Source organism: Lynx canadensis, chromosome B3 (genome assembly GCF_007474595.2).
Source record: "Lynx canadensis isolate LIC74 chromosome B3, mLynCan4.pri.v2, whole genome shotgun sequence".
NCBI classification, from domain to species: domain Eukaryota; kingdom Metazoa; phylum Chordata; class Mammalia; order Carnivora; family Felidae; genus Lynx; species Lynx canadensis.
In genome coordinates this window covers 37,966,020-37,982,499 of record NC_044308.2, presented here as the reverse complement: position 1 = coordinate 37,982,499, position 16,480 = coordinate 37,966,020, and the positions used below count along the sequence as shown (strand labels likewise).

Below are 16,480 nucleotides of genomic sequence, written 5' to 3'. Positions count from 1 at the left end.
AAGCATCTATGCTCTTCCTGTGCTTTGGTGAACGTGGCCCTGCCCGTGGTTGAAAGCGTCTGCTACTTCCTCAGCTGTAGCGTTTAAAACCTCCCCCGTTTGTGCCCAGCTGGTGGTGGTTTCCTGCAGGGAATCCATCCCTACGGCTATGAAATCTGATGGGGCACAGTTGTCCAGGTTATTTTTTAATGAAGAGGCCAAAATGGGGAAGGACAGCTGATTCGAATCTCTTTCAGGTGGTGGTTAAAGGAAGGCGAGGCTGAATGCTTCAGTTGCTGTAAAATTAGCTGCAGGAGAAAGGAGAACTTGTCAGTTGTGATCAACTCCAAAGAGTTTCACAGACCAAGGGCGGGGGGGCTGTTCCAGGAGCTTTTACAATGACAAGGTTTGAGATGCAGGTGTAGACACACATGCCAGACGTAGGTTGGTGTTTTTGAGATGAGTGAGGAAGGCATCAGTCAACAAATACTTAGGGAGCTGAGCAAGACATCCAGAGAAATGGGAAATACGGCCCCTGTCTCCAAAGAGCATACACTCTCACTGGGGGCTTGATACATAAGTATGAGGTGTGGTAGTGAGGGCCTTCTCTGCTGTGGGCACGTGGTGAGTACCTGGGGGTGCCGAGGGAGAGGCAATGGAGGGTGGGGTGGGACGGATGCATCAAAGAATGTGGGTCTGAGCTAGTGAAAGGGAGATACCCCACTATTGGGCGATGTCCTCCTTCCAACATGGTGTCGATGGTTTGCGGGGGGGGGGGGGGGCGCCTTGGTGGGCACCCCATTGCTAGCAGGAATGACTCTATGTTCTTGCCCTCATCGACATTGCTTTCAGGAGTACGTTTTCCCTTAGTTTCCACGTACCCACCTGAATTTTTGGCGTAGTTTCAGTTGGAAAGTCTTTTCTGCTGGGCCCAGAAATAACCGTGTAATAGGATTGTTCTTGGTTCCAGCAGCCCCCTGGCACCCTCTCAGTGGTGGCTGCATTTCGGGCGTGGATGGGAATGATTATTTGTGCATCAGGAAACTCAAGTTTGTCCTGTGAGCGAATTGTGTGATTGTCAGTAAATGCAGGACTGGCTTTGTTAAGCCCTGGCCGTGGCCAAGGCTGTTATTTCTCTGTGGGTAATTATTCCAGGCTTTCACGGTCACGAGCTGAGTGTAATCGGGGGCAGATAAGAAAGTTATATATAGAGCAAAGTACATATTTCTTAAGGTGGGTGGCGGAGGCATTATATATGTGTGTGTTTGTGTGTGTGTGTGTGTGTGTGTGTGTGTTTAAAAAAAGACCTATATTTTCTGGGCAGCAGAATTTAAGTTTCCAGTAAACATCTCCCTCCCTCGTTACTTCACCTTTTAATTTTGTGTTTATGGTCTCTGTGCTTTGAAATTGTTTGGCCGTGAGGGCAGCCTGAAACAGGCAGGACGGGCCAGGCCCTTTGGAAGCCATGGTTTAGGTCAGAGTTCTTAGAGTCACTCTTACCAGCTGACTGGCAGCTCAGATGTGATTACTCGAGCTCATCTGGAATAAAAATAGAAACCTTGAGCCTGGGAGGGGGTGGGGATATACATTTATGCATTTATTCCCCCATTACCACCTTTATTGCAGGAAGAATCATCTGTGTGTACTTCTGGGCTGGGGTTGGTTGTTTTTTTCCCTCTGTTCCCCCATTTGCCCATGGGGATGCCTCTGCTCTGGAAATGAGAAGCTTGCAGAGCCCCAAGCCTGGAACTAACCCTTGGCTGGACACACACGAGGTTCAGCGGCTGCGGAGTGGAAACCACCTCTCCCGGGAGATTTGGTGGGGCGCAGCGTTGTTGTCGGCTGAGGAAGAACAGGGAAGAGAGGAAGGGGGGCAGGAAAAGCAGAGGAGAACCCCCCCCCCCCAAAAAAAAAAAACAGCACGGCTGGCCACGGCTGTGTGGTAGCAGAAGCGGTCGAGGAGACATGGTGGTGTTTTGCTGCCTTTTCGTACCACTTTCTGTTCGGTGCTGCTGGGAAGACCATTTCAGAAGTTCTCCCCCCCTCTCCCCCCCCAACGGAGGGAGCAGCGGCTCTGGGGTGAGGAGGGAAGCAGCTTCTGTGACAGTCTGCACCTGCGAGCAGGTGGCGTGGCCAGGGCTGACCTCAGGCCTTTGTCAGCACCACCTTGCTCTGGATGAAGAGAGCCCAGGGAACCGAGAAGGGAGGGCCCTTCCCTGGGGACCCTCAGCACCTGACCTGCACAGTTCCCAGGAGACCCCAAATAAAGCATTTGACCTAAAGCGAGCAGTGCTGGATGTGAGTGCACCCAACAATTTTCTTGTGCAAAGTGGGCTTTTTTTTTTTTTTCTTGGCTGTGGGGGAGGTGGCTGCTTTCGCCTGTAGTTTTGTTTTTTTTTTTAAATGTTTTATTTTTGAGAGACAGAGTGCAAGTGGGGGAGGGGCCAAGAGAGAGGGAGACCCAGAATCTGAAGCAGGCTCCAGGCTCTGAGCTGCCAGCACAGACCCCGATGTGGGGCTCCAACTCGTGAACCTTGAGATCGTGAGCGGAAGTCAGATGCTTAGCTGGCCAGGCCACCCAGGCACCCCCTGGGTTGTAGTTGTGAAGAAGCCAGGCCACTAGAAGATCCCGGAGGGATGAGAGCTGCCCCAACAATCTGACCTTGCCCCCTCCCCTCCTCTCAGCTCTCTTCTGGATGATCATTGCTTGCTGGGTTGTCCTCCCCCCCCCCCCCCAATAAATAATCCTTTTGCCATTTTCTTTTCCCTCGGAGCTTCTTGGTGGTTTTGAATAGCAGGAAAACTAGCCAAGTTTTCTTCTGCCTATGACATTCCTCATTGTCAACCTTATGGTGGGATGACAGCATACTTCTATAGCTTGCCGGGCAACTTCCCATTGTTCCTTCTGGAAGCAGCCTGGGGTGGAGACAGGGCAGGCAGCCTTATCCCTATTTTGTAGGTGACCAGGGACAATTTCTTGGTTAGTGGACGAGCGGGGACTGAGGCTATTCCTCTAGTCTTTGCAGAGTAGCTCTTTGCACTCTGTTGCCTCAACGATAAAGGTACATGTATGTGTTCTCAGTAGATCCCGCACGAGATAATGGATTCTTTTCCAGCTGCTGCCCCTAGGAAGGGGAAACCACCACCACGACCTGTCCTATGTACACTACGTTACAGTGTGCAAGGCATGTTCACGCACATGATTTCGTTTCACCTCTGTGACAGTCCTAGAAAGTCAATGCTGGTGTAGATGAGCAAATGGAGACCTGGAGGTGCTAAGTGACTCGGCCCGGGGCACCAGCCAGCAAGCGGCCCTGGTGTGGTAAGTGGTTGGCACCGGCTGAATGCCATGGAGGGGGAAGCGAGAGTCGAGTGGGTGGTATGTAACTAGAGATTGGAGGCACTGGGTTTTGCTTTTCATGCCTCAGAAGCCGTGCAGGGTTCTGGTTCCTGAGAGTTATCCTCTCTCAGAGGGCCTGCCCGCATATGCCCTGCCCTGCGTGGGAGCCTAGACCCGTGTGTGAGGAAGAGGCACACCCAGGTCAAGTGAAGGGCCCCTGAAGGAGTGGTGACAGGCCGCGTGGACGCAGGTGGAATCGGGGTTCACCCTGCCAAGGGCAGGGCATTCCTGTTCCAGGAGGTGAACTTTGACAAGGCATGTCCATTAATATGGCAGTTTGAATCATGGCGCCTCTCCTGGGGTGGCAGGAAGATCACGGGCTCTGGAGTCTGACCGATGGGTTGAAAATCCCAACTCTTCTACTTCGTAGCTGTGGGTTTTTAGGACAGTCACTTCAACACTTCGAACCTCAACTTGGGGATACTCTACATGTCCTTCAGAAGCTTGTGTACCTGGGGCATCTGGGTGGCTCAGTCGGTTAAGTGTCTGACTCTTGATTTCAGGTCATGATCTTCCGGTTCGTGAGATGGAGCCCCGCATCGGGCTTTGTGCTGACAGCATAGGGCCTGTTTGGGATATTCTCTCTCTCTCTATATATAAACAAATATTTAAAAAAAAAACCCAAAAACTTCATCTCTGCTATACTATGGGTCATATGACAGTTACTCCCCTGGTCAGAAGTGACTTGACAGGTCCTCATTGACAGATGGGGGAACTGAGGCCCTGAATGGTGTGATGACTGGCCCAGGATCGGAGTCCATTAGTGACAAAGCCACAGCTAGGACCAGATTTCGTGATCCCAGACCCAGGTGTTTTATTTGTTTGCTCTCTTGTGTTTTGCATGAATCTGGGGGGTGGTTTTCCTTAATAGTTTACACCCTGACGAGTAGCCATCTCCCTGAGTAAGTTAGTTGTCTTCTAAGGTAAAGTCTGTTAACACCCGTGAAAGAACGTGCGAGGCCTCTGAGGTCACCTTCTTGGGGGAGAGGAGCATGGGTGAGAGATGGGGGCACTTTCTTATACTTGTCTGATGTGAGCCATTGTCCACTGAATCCCAGTTTTCCACGTGTGCAGGATGGGAAGCACGGTTGAGACTCTGAGATGCTCCGCTCAGGGCTTTGGAGTAGACTTAGGTTTCTTTAAAGCCCTCGATGCTCCTCTCAACTGCATTCCCCACCCCAGTTCTCTGGGGCTTTAAATCCTCTTTGGCTTGGGGTTGGAAGTAGCTCATTATACTGGTAAGCCTCTGGTCCATTTTGTGCAGTGTTGTTAGGCTAAAATATTGTAAACAGACCAAGAAACTGTGCTTCATCCAAGGCCAAGACCCTCTTTCCCCACTTGAGCGTTTGAGTTTCTGCTGCAGTGTTCAGTCTTGGGCTCAGTGAGGGAGACTGTTCGTTCCGGTGCAGGAATCCAGCATGGTTTCTTGTATTGTTGCCATCTGGTTTCATGGGGTCTATTGCTTTTGATTTTCCTCTCCCTCTTGGGAGCAAAAAAACCCCAACGTGGTGTAAAAATAAGATCCCCCATCACCTCCCAAGTACCCCGGGTGCACACACACATTGCTGCCATGCTTCTAGGTGGATGTGGCGGAGCAGAATCCCCTTACTGTTTTGAGCCTCCTCCTTTATTAGTCCTGTTCCCCTATTGGTCTCAGTAGGGGCCCCCCATCTCCTCTGAAGGGACTTCCCAGTGGGTTCCAGGCCAGAGCCTGACCTGGGATGGGAGCTGCCCCCACGGTGACAAGGACTGAATGTGTTTTGAGGTGTTACCCAGGGACCTGTCTTGCCACAGAGGCTGGTGATCAGTGTCGTGGTGCTACGGTATGTGACCTCTTCAACCAGCGAGTCAATTATTTACCTCCAGATAAACACCAGCACTTTCAGGGAGGAACTGCTGCTTTCATCGTGGCTGTGGCTGTGGTTTCTCCAAATTAAGGTGTTTTTATACATGAAAGTACAGGGATTGGTTTCCTTAGATTTGTTTGTCATGGATGCATAGCTCCCCACTTTTTCCTCCTTGAGACTCACCTGGTTTTCTCTTAAATTATATGCTTGGTATCAGCTTTATATATTAATAATAAATGACCAACACTCTGCTAATATTTTTGGGGGGAAAAAAACCCTTTCACATTCTTCATTTTTTCATATTTTCTCGAATTGTCCATTTGTAGAAGTGTTTGTAGGTGGCTGTCATCAGAATGTATCAGTCCGTCAAACCAGGAAAGCAGAATTCCATCCAGTATTTACCACAGGGAATTTAATGTGGGGCCTTGGTTACATAGGCGAGAAAGGAGCCGAGAAGCCAAACATGGGAAGGGGAGATGACCCAGAGCCTAGTGGCAGGAAGCCACTGCCACCTGTAGGCTGGAGGGACAAAGGGAAAAGGTAGTGTTCTCAAAGCCCAGGGTCAGGGTCACTGGTGGCTTACCTAGAGCAGATGCAGCCGCCTCTAGAAGTGCCTGCCCCAGATGAGGGGAGAGGGGAGAAATGTCCTGGCCTCTCCCGTCCTCCAGTCTCCCGAGTTCCTGCTGTTGTCCAGACCCTAACCAGTGCCCCTGATGTGGGGCCTGGAACTTCAGGGGTCAGCCCTGGAGGATATGGAGCAGAATACCAGAGGATGGGGCGCCTGGGTGGCGCAGTCGGTTAAGCGTCCGACTTCAGCCAGGTCACGATCTCGCGATCCGGGAGTTCGAGCCCCGCGTCAGGCTCTGGGCTGATGGCTCGGAGCCTGGAGCCTGTTTCCGATTCTGTGTCTCCCTCTCTCTCTGCCCCTCCCCCGTTCATGTTCTGTCTCTCTCTGTCCCAAAAATAAATAAACGTTGAAAAAAAAAATTAAAAAAAAAAAGAAAAAGAATACCAGAGGATGAGAAATGGATCAAAGGGCGGACAGGATCCAGACCAGCCCTGGGTACAAGCTGCCTCTTCTAATTTAATACGGTCAGAAGCCTTTTCCCATGTTTTCACATGGTCTTCATGATTATGCATGTTAACTCAAGTGGATGTACCATTGTTAGCCTACCCATTCCCCGGCTGTTGAGTGAGTGTTTAAAATCATGATAGATCAGCAGTTCTCAAACTGTGGGCCCCGACCAGTATCCGCATCACCAGGCAGCTTGCTGGAAATGCAATCTCGGGCCCCACCCCAGACCTCCTGAATCAGAAACTCTGTGGGTGGGCCCAGAAATCTGTGCTTTAAAAGCCCTCAGGGGGATGCTGATGCCCATTATTAGCTTGAGAACCACTGTCACAGGTGGTACCACACCTCGTTGAAAGTGGGGACAGGATGCTGAGGGTGCTGGTGGTCGGATCTCTTTATCCAGAGCAATGTGGTGTAGCAGAAAAGGCACAAGACTCCAGAGCTGTGTACTTCTGGGGTCAAGCCTCACCCTTGCCCTTAACCTCCTTGTGGCTCTTTCCTCTTTTGTTCAACAGCTAAAAATATCAAACCATAGTAGTGGTGTGAGAATTAAGTGAAATAACGGGCATGATGTTCCCTATAGGTTGGGTCTTCTGGAGCTTTGCAGGAGGAAGTGTGGCAATAGCCTCCAGCTTCTGCACCGTAGAAAATTGGCCCTGGTACCAGTACTTGAGGTGTGTGGTCTGAAAGTCCGTGATAAGCCCTCAGGAAGCTGATGAGCAAGCTTTAAGTCTGTAGGCATCTTAGACTGAGACTTGCATGTTTGGAGTCAAGCTTCCCTCCCCCACCCCATTTTTATGTGTTCTAATCTAACCCTGTGCTTACCACTTCTTGTCACTCTTGTCTAGCCACTGGGTGGATTGGGAAGACCACAGACCAGGACCCCTGGCTTTCTGTGCTGGCTGTGTGTTCCTGGGCAGATCACTTAACCTTTCTTATCTGTAAAACCTCTACCTTGTCTCTCTGGATGACCATGGTGTAGACCAGGTGGGCCAACGGACATGAAGTCTGCCTTGAACCTTAGCGGGCCCTACACATGGAGAGCCTCCAGGGTCTCCTCCCCTTCTAGTCCTGATGCCGGAAGTGCTAAATCTGAGTTTGTCAGTGAGAGCAGGCATCTGGGCACCCCATCGCCCTGTAGTGACCTGTAGGCAGGCATGAGACCCGGGGTCTTCCTCATATCTTTTTCTTGTACTCCTCCCATAACCCTACCAAGTGGGGAGTCTCATGAGAATGACCAAACTCCGATAGCTTAAGCAGAAGGATGTGAGTGGACCCGTGAGGAGTCAGAGGCCCACTCTGCCTCAAAGCCATCCATGGAATTGCTACTGCTAAGAAGGGGAAGAGGAACAGGGTGAGAGCTCCTGCTGATGTACGGTGATCCATTGGGTCCACAAGTACTGTGTGTGGGTGGAATAGACAAGCCAGTTGGAGCTGGTTGGGAGGCTGGTTACCTGGAAGAAGCTAAGGCAGCCAGACCTGTCCAGCTTCCTGCCTCTGGTAGCACCCAAGAGAAGCCTCTTGGACCAGCAGGGGGACCAGCCACGACCCCACAGGCGGGTTTTGGTGCCTTCCTCATTTAATGGCGAAGGAAGCTAAGGCTCAGAGGCCTCAAATGATTTACCTGAGGTTTAAAAAGGCAAGAAATTTGAGCCCAGATCATGTGGTTTCCGGTCCAGGGCTCTTTGCGTGACACCAGTGTGCTTCCAAGAGCTGGGCGTGGCCAGCACGTTTCCAAACCCTTTCCTACTCATTCTGTGGGAGGGCCTCCAGGCGGGCAGGAGGACAGAGTGGCTGGCTTGGGGGGGTGGGGGTGGTCCTCGCTATGAAGGGCCCAGCAAAGTCAGCCTGAGCCCTGGGTAGGTCAGAAGATGTGCCACCCTCCAGGCAACAAATGTTCACCTACGGTGTGGACTGCAAAACTGGAAGTGACCTCGAGATGGGAAGTGAAGCCCCTGGGAGGAGAGCCTAGGTTGCTCCCATTCAGCCTGCATTTGGGGGGTGAGCAGGTGCCATCATCCCACCCGGCGGCTACCCCTCCCCCCCTCCCAGGGCAGGACAGAGGGCATTTACCTGGCTGCCCTCTAAGGTAGACTCAGCACAAAACAATCTTATTGTTCAAGCCCTGCTCAAAATTGCTACCCTGCGGAGAAGGCTGCGGCAGGGCAGGGTGGGGCGTGATAACGTGGAACTCTGGGCCTGCTGGGGCAGGTCTTAATGACCGTAAATAACTGTGGCGGAGGCCGGACCTGAGCTTTTTAACTCAATAAGTATACGTTATTCCTAATGTAGCCAGGGACGTTCTGGGAATCATAATTACCTGAGATCTGCTTTGCAGGCACTTAGGGAAGGCACATGGGGCCTGTGCTAACGTAGGTAAGGATGTGGCCACATACGCCGAACAGGTGTCTCGAAGAAGCCTTTGTGTTAATTCTTTATTTAAACCCTTGGCAGGCGGCTGCTGACTTGATATACCAGAGCTTGTTGGAATCAGAGTTGTTTTTTTTCTTTCCTTTCCTGGACTTAAATGCACTTGAGTTTTAAGCCACTTCCGTGAACCTCTGGGTAGCTGACAGGGCTGCGTTGGGGGCGGGGGGTTGGGGGACGGTGTTTCAAAAACTCTTCTGTATGTCTCTTCGACTCCCAGCATACTTCACTCGTGATGCTTCTAGTTGCCGTGTGTGCACGCACACGCAATTTCCCCACACTGAGCAATTCTCAGATTCGTTGGAAACCGGCTGAATGTCTTCCCTGCAGTTTAATTCTATCCAGATACTGTCTACCTGGGGGATAGCATCAGATGCTGCAGGTTAACAGCTCAGTCCCAAAAGAGTGCCCCCACCCCCACCCCGCCATTCAGATGCCCGTCTGAGTCCTGTTATAATCTATGGGCTATTGATCAGAGGTTCAATTAATTTGCCAGAGTGACTCAGAAAACTCAGGAAAACATTTTACTGGTTTATAAAAAGATACAAGTCAGGAACAGCCAGATGGAAGAGATGCCCAGGGCAAGATATGTGGGAGGGGGCTCTGAGCCTGCGTGTTTTGTCAGTGCTCTCTGAACCCCATCCGTTCGGGATGTTGTGTTGACGTCATTATTAAGGCACGATTAAGTCATTGGCCATCAGTGATTGAACTCCATCTTTAGCCCTTCTCCTGTTCCCAGAGGTGGGGGTGGAGGTGGGGAGCTGTGGCTGAAAGTTCCAACCTTCTAATCACATGGTTGGTTTCCCTGGTACCCAGGTGTCCCTCCTTAGGAACTTAAGTCCCCTCACTTACAGAAACCCAGTTGTAGTTGAAAGGGGCTCATTATGAGTAACAAAAGATACTCCTGTCACCTTCACTGCTCTGGAACTGTTTCAGAAATTATAACAAAAGATGCCCTTATAGCTCTCCTCTATGAAATTACAAGGATTTCAGGAGCTCTGTGCCAGGAATGGTGGACAAAGACCAAATATATATTATAAATCACAATATCACAAGGAGCCTCAGTGGGGTGGTGACAGGTCCAGAAAGGTCAGCCTGAGCCAAGTGGATGGACAGGTCTTAGGCAAGTCCCCTCTCTTCTTTGAGTCTCAGTTTTTCCAGCAGTAAAAGGGTGATAATGATACCTGTCTCTCAGGGTTGTTAGGAGCTTGAGTTAATGCACGTACAAAGCTTAGCTCAGCATTTGTCACCTTGCTAAGAGCTGGGAAATGGTCTCTTCTTTCCTTCCTTTGGTGTTGACCGGATAAAAACGTGGCTGGTTGCTCACCCAACGTGCTATACCATGTTGACAAAGGAACTGTCACACAGTGTGGCAGCCCCAGAAAGGTGAAAAACTGCCCGTGAAGTTTCTCAGCCCATCAGGTACTGAGGTAGATGAACATTTTAACCCAGACCACTTTTATCTTTCAATATTGAAGCCCGGAACCAACACAGGGCCTCTGGATGTGGGGACTTGAGCTAATTTGGCTTTAGACCAAGCAGCCCGCCAAGAGCTGTGGGAGTGTCTTGAGCCTGTCCTTGACACAGGTGTGGCTGGCATCAGGGCCAGCTTCATGGGCACACTGAGTGTGCAGTCACACACGGTCCCACGCTCAGGAGGGCCCTGTGCTTGGTTCAGTATCTGTTGTCAGCATCTTAAATTCTTGTTTTTCTCTGAGCTAGGGTCTTGTAAGTGAAGTCCAATCAGATGGTGGAGCATGAGCTTGAGTAGAAGAGAGATGCATGCACGTTGTTTCTTTTCTCTTTTCTTTTTTTCTTTTCAAGATTATTTTTTGAGAGCAAGCACAAGCAGGGGAGGGGCACAGAGAAAGAGAATCCCAAGCAGGCTCTACACTGTCAGCACAGAGCCTGATGTGATGCTTGAACCCACGAACTGTGAGATGATGACCTGAGCCAAAACCGAGTTGGACGCTTAACCAACTGAGCCATCCAGTCGCCCCCGTTGTTGCTTTCTGCCCTGACAGGCCTGATGTTTTCCCTTTGAACCAGAACTTGTTTAGTTGCAGAGAGAAGGCCATGCCATCCTAAGAAACATTAACTACCAAGAAATCCTATCTTCCACCTTCTTACTTGTGTTACTTCCCCATACCAGCCAACCACTCACACTGAAAATGATGACCTAGAAAAAGAAAGCTAAGGCCACCAGCCCACAGTGGCCATTCCTTTCAGCCCTTCCTTACTCATTGGTAAGCAGAAGGTTGAGTGTTGGTAGGATGTGTACATATCAAGAAGTGAAGTAAAAACAGTTGAGTTAGTTTTATGCAGTGTCGCCATTGTTCTGGTAAAGTCACAGTGTATCTGTGTGTCCAAGCCATGAAATACAGATTGTGTAAGTTCAGTGATTTCACATCTTAGTTAAAATGCTCTTTCTTATGTTTGTATTTAAAACTGCATTGCATAGCATAAACATGAGTGGTAAAACTCGTGCTAATAATTTAAACTTTAACTTTTTTAGAAGGATATTAAATAGCAAATTTGAAAAATGCCCTAACAAGCCAAGAGAGAGGCTCTGGAAGGAAAAGAAAAAGTTTTCCGTTTTGATACCATTATTGGTATCTTTTTCTTGCTTTTTGTCCGAGGGGCTCCACATTTTTATTTTGCTCTGGGCCCCACATATTCTGTAACCCACTCTGGCTGGCATCCTGGGGCTGGTGGTCTCAAGCTCGTCTTGCACACGCAGGCCCTTTGCTAGATCTTTGGTCTTCTCATACTATCTTCTGGGTCACAGAGCCAAGAAACAACATATAGACAAGTGAGCATTGACACTTGCTCTGAAGATTCTAGGCTGTTCAGGTTTTGCTGGGTCTGTTGATAGGGACCACAGTTGAGGAATTTCAGAGGCTACATGCACAGTCTTGTTGGTGGTACTTTGGGGCCTACTGTGCATTCACTCTTGGGAAATTTTGAGCTGCTAGGTGTTAGAGGCATGAACAAGAAGTGGGCTGAGAGAGGCTTCTGGTAGGATCCAGCTCTGGCTTGGTCTCCTTGGGCAGGTCATGTCTTCCTGGATCTGTTTCTTCACCAGGTGATTCTCCGTTGTATTGTAGTTGTGAGAGTGTGAGCCTCTTGGAGGCTGGATTCTTGGGTCAAATCTTGTCTTCACTTCTTTAGTAGTTATTGGATCTTGGGCAGGCTCTTCAAGCAAGCCTTGGTTTCCCCATCTATAAAATGGGCATAATGGTAACCACCTCCTAGGGTATTAGAAGAGTGCAAGGGAGGGAGTTAACATTGTGTCTGGCATATAATGTTGAATAAATGGTTGCAATGGTCATGATGGTGAAGGAGGAAGAAACCATCCCTAGAAGTGCTAGGATCAAAGTAGTAGTTTCTGGGGACCCCAGCATTTGAGGTCTAACTTCAAGATTCTATGAGTACAGATGCTTATGGAAACGTTGCCTCAGACTTCTAAGCAGCTCTTCCAACTGTGTGTTTTAGAAGTTACTGGCATGAGGGGAGAATTAGAGTGTTGGGAGTTTGCTCTGGGTCCTCTCCTTTCCCCCTTAATCATGAGACAAGTGACAACAGTCCCTTCTCCACCAGGCCTTGTTATACTCATCTGTAAAATGGACTGCCTGCCCTACAGCATGTGGCCCAGTGGAGGGCACACAGGTAGAGGGCTTTCATAAGCTTAAATTCAAGATGCTGTGTTAGGAAGAGCTCTATGGGGAATCCTCTGTTGATTTAAATCGTGCGCGCTCTGGCCAGGAGCAACGGAGAAGCCGTTGCTTTGCTTGGGCCTCAGTTCTTCATCTGCGAGATGAGAGGAACAGACTTGGATGTAGCATGAACTGCCCCCACGAGCCGGTTCTAAAAGAAGGAAAAGGGGACAGGGAGGGAAAGAGAGAAAGAAAAGCCGCGGAATTTGGAATTGTCCCCTGACTGAGACCACAATCGCGGGTTTCAGGGACTCAGGAAGGGGCACAACCCAGCCTTGTGGCTGACAGATGTCAGATGTTGGGAAGAGAAAGGCCTGTCTTACTGTAGCGGGGGTTTCTTACCACCCCTTGCCTCCCGAGCCCCGGTAGCTCGTTACTCCCTGGCTAACAGCTTGGCAGCACAGAGGCAAACCACAGAGTACATTTGAGGCCCAGATCTGCTCATTTCGAGGGTGGGGCCGCGTTTTTTCTCCTGCCACAGCGAGCTAATTAAAGAAAACAAGCTTTGGGAGCTGGGAGAGAGCTGGCCACAGAGCACTTGGGGAGCGATTGCTTTGGTCGCGGAGGCCTCCGCGGTCCCCGGAAGGCAGGTGAAAGTGGGCATCTGGGTCCCACACACCCCAGTGGGGCTCCGGGGACCCATGGTGCTCAGCGGGGAGACCCGGATGGAGACTAGGGGGCGGGGCCGTGGAGGCTCTCGGCGGGAGGGGAGATGATCTCGGTGTGGGAGGGGACCGTGGGGCTCAGCGGGGAGACCCGGATGGAGACCGGGGGGCGGGGGCCGTGGAGGCTCACCCGGTCGGGAGAGCATCTTGGTGTGTGAGGGGACCCGTGGGGAGGTTCGCGCTACCCGTAAAGACGGGTCGGTGGGTCGAAACGCTTCGCAAATGCGGACACGGTAGTCCTGGGTCATGATACGGCACATCTCCGCGGCACCGTGGGTTCTCGCGCCGGCCTTCGGGAAAGCGGGCGCGCCTTCCGTGTTCCCCGAGAACAGACGGACCCTCACAGGTGGCTCTTGGTGTTCCAGGGCTCGTGGCTGGGACGTGAACTGCGGACCCCGGCCTTTCTGACTCCGGGGCCAAACGGGCCCCTCACGTGGAGGGGGAAGCAAACATCCGTTGCCGAGCGATGAGTGTGTCCCCTGAATGAGGTCTTGGGCGTGACGGGAAACCCATTTGAAGGAATCCCGTGGCGGGGGCGGGGGTGGTCGTTTGGAGCAAGGAAGAATTATGCTACCTCCCCGACACTTTGCTAGCTTGGTCGACTTCCCGTGGCAAGACTGCTCCAAAGAGGAGGCCTGCTGGTGTTGCTCGCTTCCGGTTGTCCCTGCTTCCTCCTCGCGTGTTCAGAAGGGGTTCCCGCAGGCGGGAGAACCGGGGAAGGATCCGGCGCGTGTGCCGAATGTTGGGATTCACCTACTCCGAGAAGTTGGGACCTGGGGGTGGCCTCGGGGGGGAGGGGTGGGGGGGGGGCGCACCGAGGCCGGTGAGTCCCCAGCCAGAGGGGGTGACGCGCTACCGGCGAGGCGTGCTAGAGGAGTTTTTGTTGGGGTGGTGAAGACGAGGATGACGAAGCTACCGCTCGCTGAGCTCTCCCTGTGTTCCCACGACGTCCCGTACATTATCTCATTTAATTATTACTCCCAATTAGAACCGAAGTTGGTGAAGGATTTGGGTAGTTCAGAGGCCTATTCCTCTATGCAATGAAATATTTTTTTCAGCTGAGAAAGGAAGCACGTGCCACGACGCAGGTGATGAAACCTCGAGAACGTGACCCGGAGTGGAAGAAGCCAGGCCCGCAAGGCAGGCTGCCTGCCGTAGGGTTCCATTTAGGTGAAATATCCGGAGTCGGCACACCCCGTAGAGCTAGAAGGCTGATGAATGGCTGCCAGAGGTCGAGGAGGGGAAATGGGGAGTGACTGTTTCGTGGGTGCAGGGTTTCCTTTTCGGGGCGATGAAAATGTTCCGGAACTAGATAAACGTCATGGTTGCAGACACTGTGCACGAACTGAATGCCGCTGAATTGGACGCCTTAAAATGGCGTCTCCTTGTTAGGTGCGTTGAATCACGACATGAAGTGTTTAAAAGTGTGTTCCTCTCCTGGTGTCCCCTCTCACCAGCTTGGGTTCTCCTGTGCTTGTGTTGGACGAGTGTGAAAGGGAAGGGGTCATTTGTGGACATGGGAGCCGAAGCCCGCTTGGGGCTTTCTGATTCAGGCTCTACCTTTATGAGGAACCAGCGACCCAGAAAGCCCTAATGGCTTGCCCCAGGACACAGAGCAAGGTCCCGGGCTTAGGAATTGGATTCCCAGCCTTCTCACTTTCCATTAGGAAAACTGTAGTGGAAAAGTGGGTTTTTTTGGCCCCTTTACATCACGGGGTACGTTCAGGGCCACCGAGGTTCAGTTGTGTTCCATTTGGTGATTAGTGCTTTCCTTGGATACTGGGGGAGCCTGTCCTATGCTGGGGGTGGGGGGACAGCACCTGGATTAGTTCAGCTGTCAGGAGGCCTGGGTGCGGTTTCGTGGAAACCGCCAAAGACCTGGGCTGTGTCCCCATGTGTGTGTCTAGAACAATTCCAGTTGTGCCGCTCAATTTTGACATTTAGCAAAAGGAACTAATTATGTGTAAACACATGCATTTGGTGTTCGATGGGAGACTCACCATGTGACACCGCTTCTTCTTTTTGACTGTGAACATCTGACACGACAGGAAATAAGAAACTTTCCAGTACCTAATTTGTGCGCACTCTGCTTTCAAACCCTCTTGGCCCCAGCACAGGGTAAATGAAACTGTAGCTTATAGTAATATTTATGTATGGAAGTCAGTGAGCTGTTGAAATGCTTGGATGTCAGAAAAGGTTTCACATGTAGCAAAGGGTGTCCCCCCTTCTGGTTATGTAGCGGATCGGCCTGCCTTACCTCTTAGGTCGGGCTCTGGCATATTGTCCTGGGTGGTGGCCACGTAGTGTCGATGATGATGGCACTGCCATTTAGGAGGCTGAACGGTAGCTGAATTAAACGTCTATTTAATCCTGAGGAGGAAGCAAATAAGGTTTCAGAATCTTGGAAATTTAGTTTTCATCGTGGTAGGATCCATGGACAAGCAATGACAAGAGCTGCATCTTAATGTTGGTGATGTGACCCTAGCAAAGTGGCCTACAGAATGTCCTGGGGGGCGCCTGGGTGGCTCAGTTGGTTAAGCATCTGACGTCGGCTCAGGTCATGATCTCATTGTTGGTGGGTTCGAGCCCCATGTCGAGCCCTGTGCTGACAGCTCAGAGCCTGGAGCCTGCTTCGGATTCTGTGTCTCCCTCTCTCTCTGCCCCTCCCCTGCTCATGCTTTGTCTCTCTCTGTCTCGAAAATAAATAAAAACGTTAAAAATTTTTTTTTAAAAAATGAAAAGAGAAAGAATATCCTGGCCTCTCCCACATCACGGAGTCGGGGTGAGCACCCAAGCGAGGTGATGGACATTAATGTGCCTTGTTAGCGGAGGCTCTTCCTGAGGTGACTAAAGAGACCAAAGGGCAGGAGGGGCCAAAAGAACTCCTTGAAGGACTGATGCCCACCGGTCTACGTCTGCAGTCATAGGGTGGCATTTGTCCCCCTTTCCAGGGAGCCTCTGTCATGGGCCACCAGGCTCGAGTGAACAGGCATTTATTTGTGCCATCAAATGGGCTTGGGAGGCACCCGCCCTGAGGTGGTGTGGGGAAGCCCGGCCCTGTCCTCCAGAAGTTCCCAGTGTAATTGTGTTTTTTCACGGGTCACCTGGAAGGCCATGCGTTGAGAGGGAGCGCAATTGACCCGATGAATCCTGCAGACCCCCAGGCCCACTGTGCCATTCAGATTGGAGTCCTGGGGCAATGCCGTGAGAGTGAGAGAGAGAGAGAGAGAGAGAGAGCACCTGCTCAGAGAAAGGAGAAAGCCAGAGGAGTAGGATGAGTCAGACTTACCCACTGTTTTTTCCCTTTTGAAATGCATTATGCTCACACATACAGCAATCATGCACTTGCACAGAAACGTGTGAAAACCACTTAG

At 51.1% G+C, this 16,480-nt stretch overlaps 1 protein-coding gene across 3 annotated transcripts in view; it reads left to right on the top strand.

The window, feature by feature from the left end:
• SMAD3 (SMAD family member 3) overlaps positions 1 to 16,480 on the top strand; it is a 117,772-nt gene that overhangs the window by 18,157 nt on the left and 83,135 nt on the right. Inside the window, exon 1 of one of the 3 annotated variants that reach the window (XM_030317866.1) lies at positions 65 to 603. The exons of the other annotated variants lie outside the window; for them this stretch is intronic. The gene's annotated coding sequence lies outside the window, so the exon portion shown is untranslated. Of the gene's footprint in view, positions 1 to 64; positions 604 to 16,480 lie in introns of those variants that run through there. 3 annotated transcript variants of the gene reach the window in all.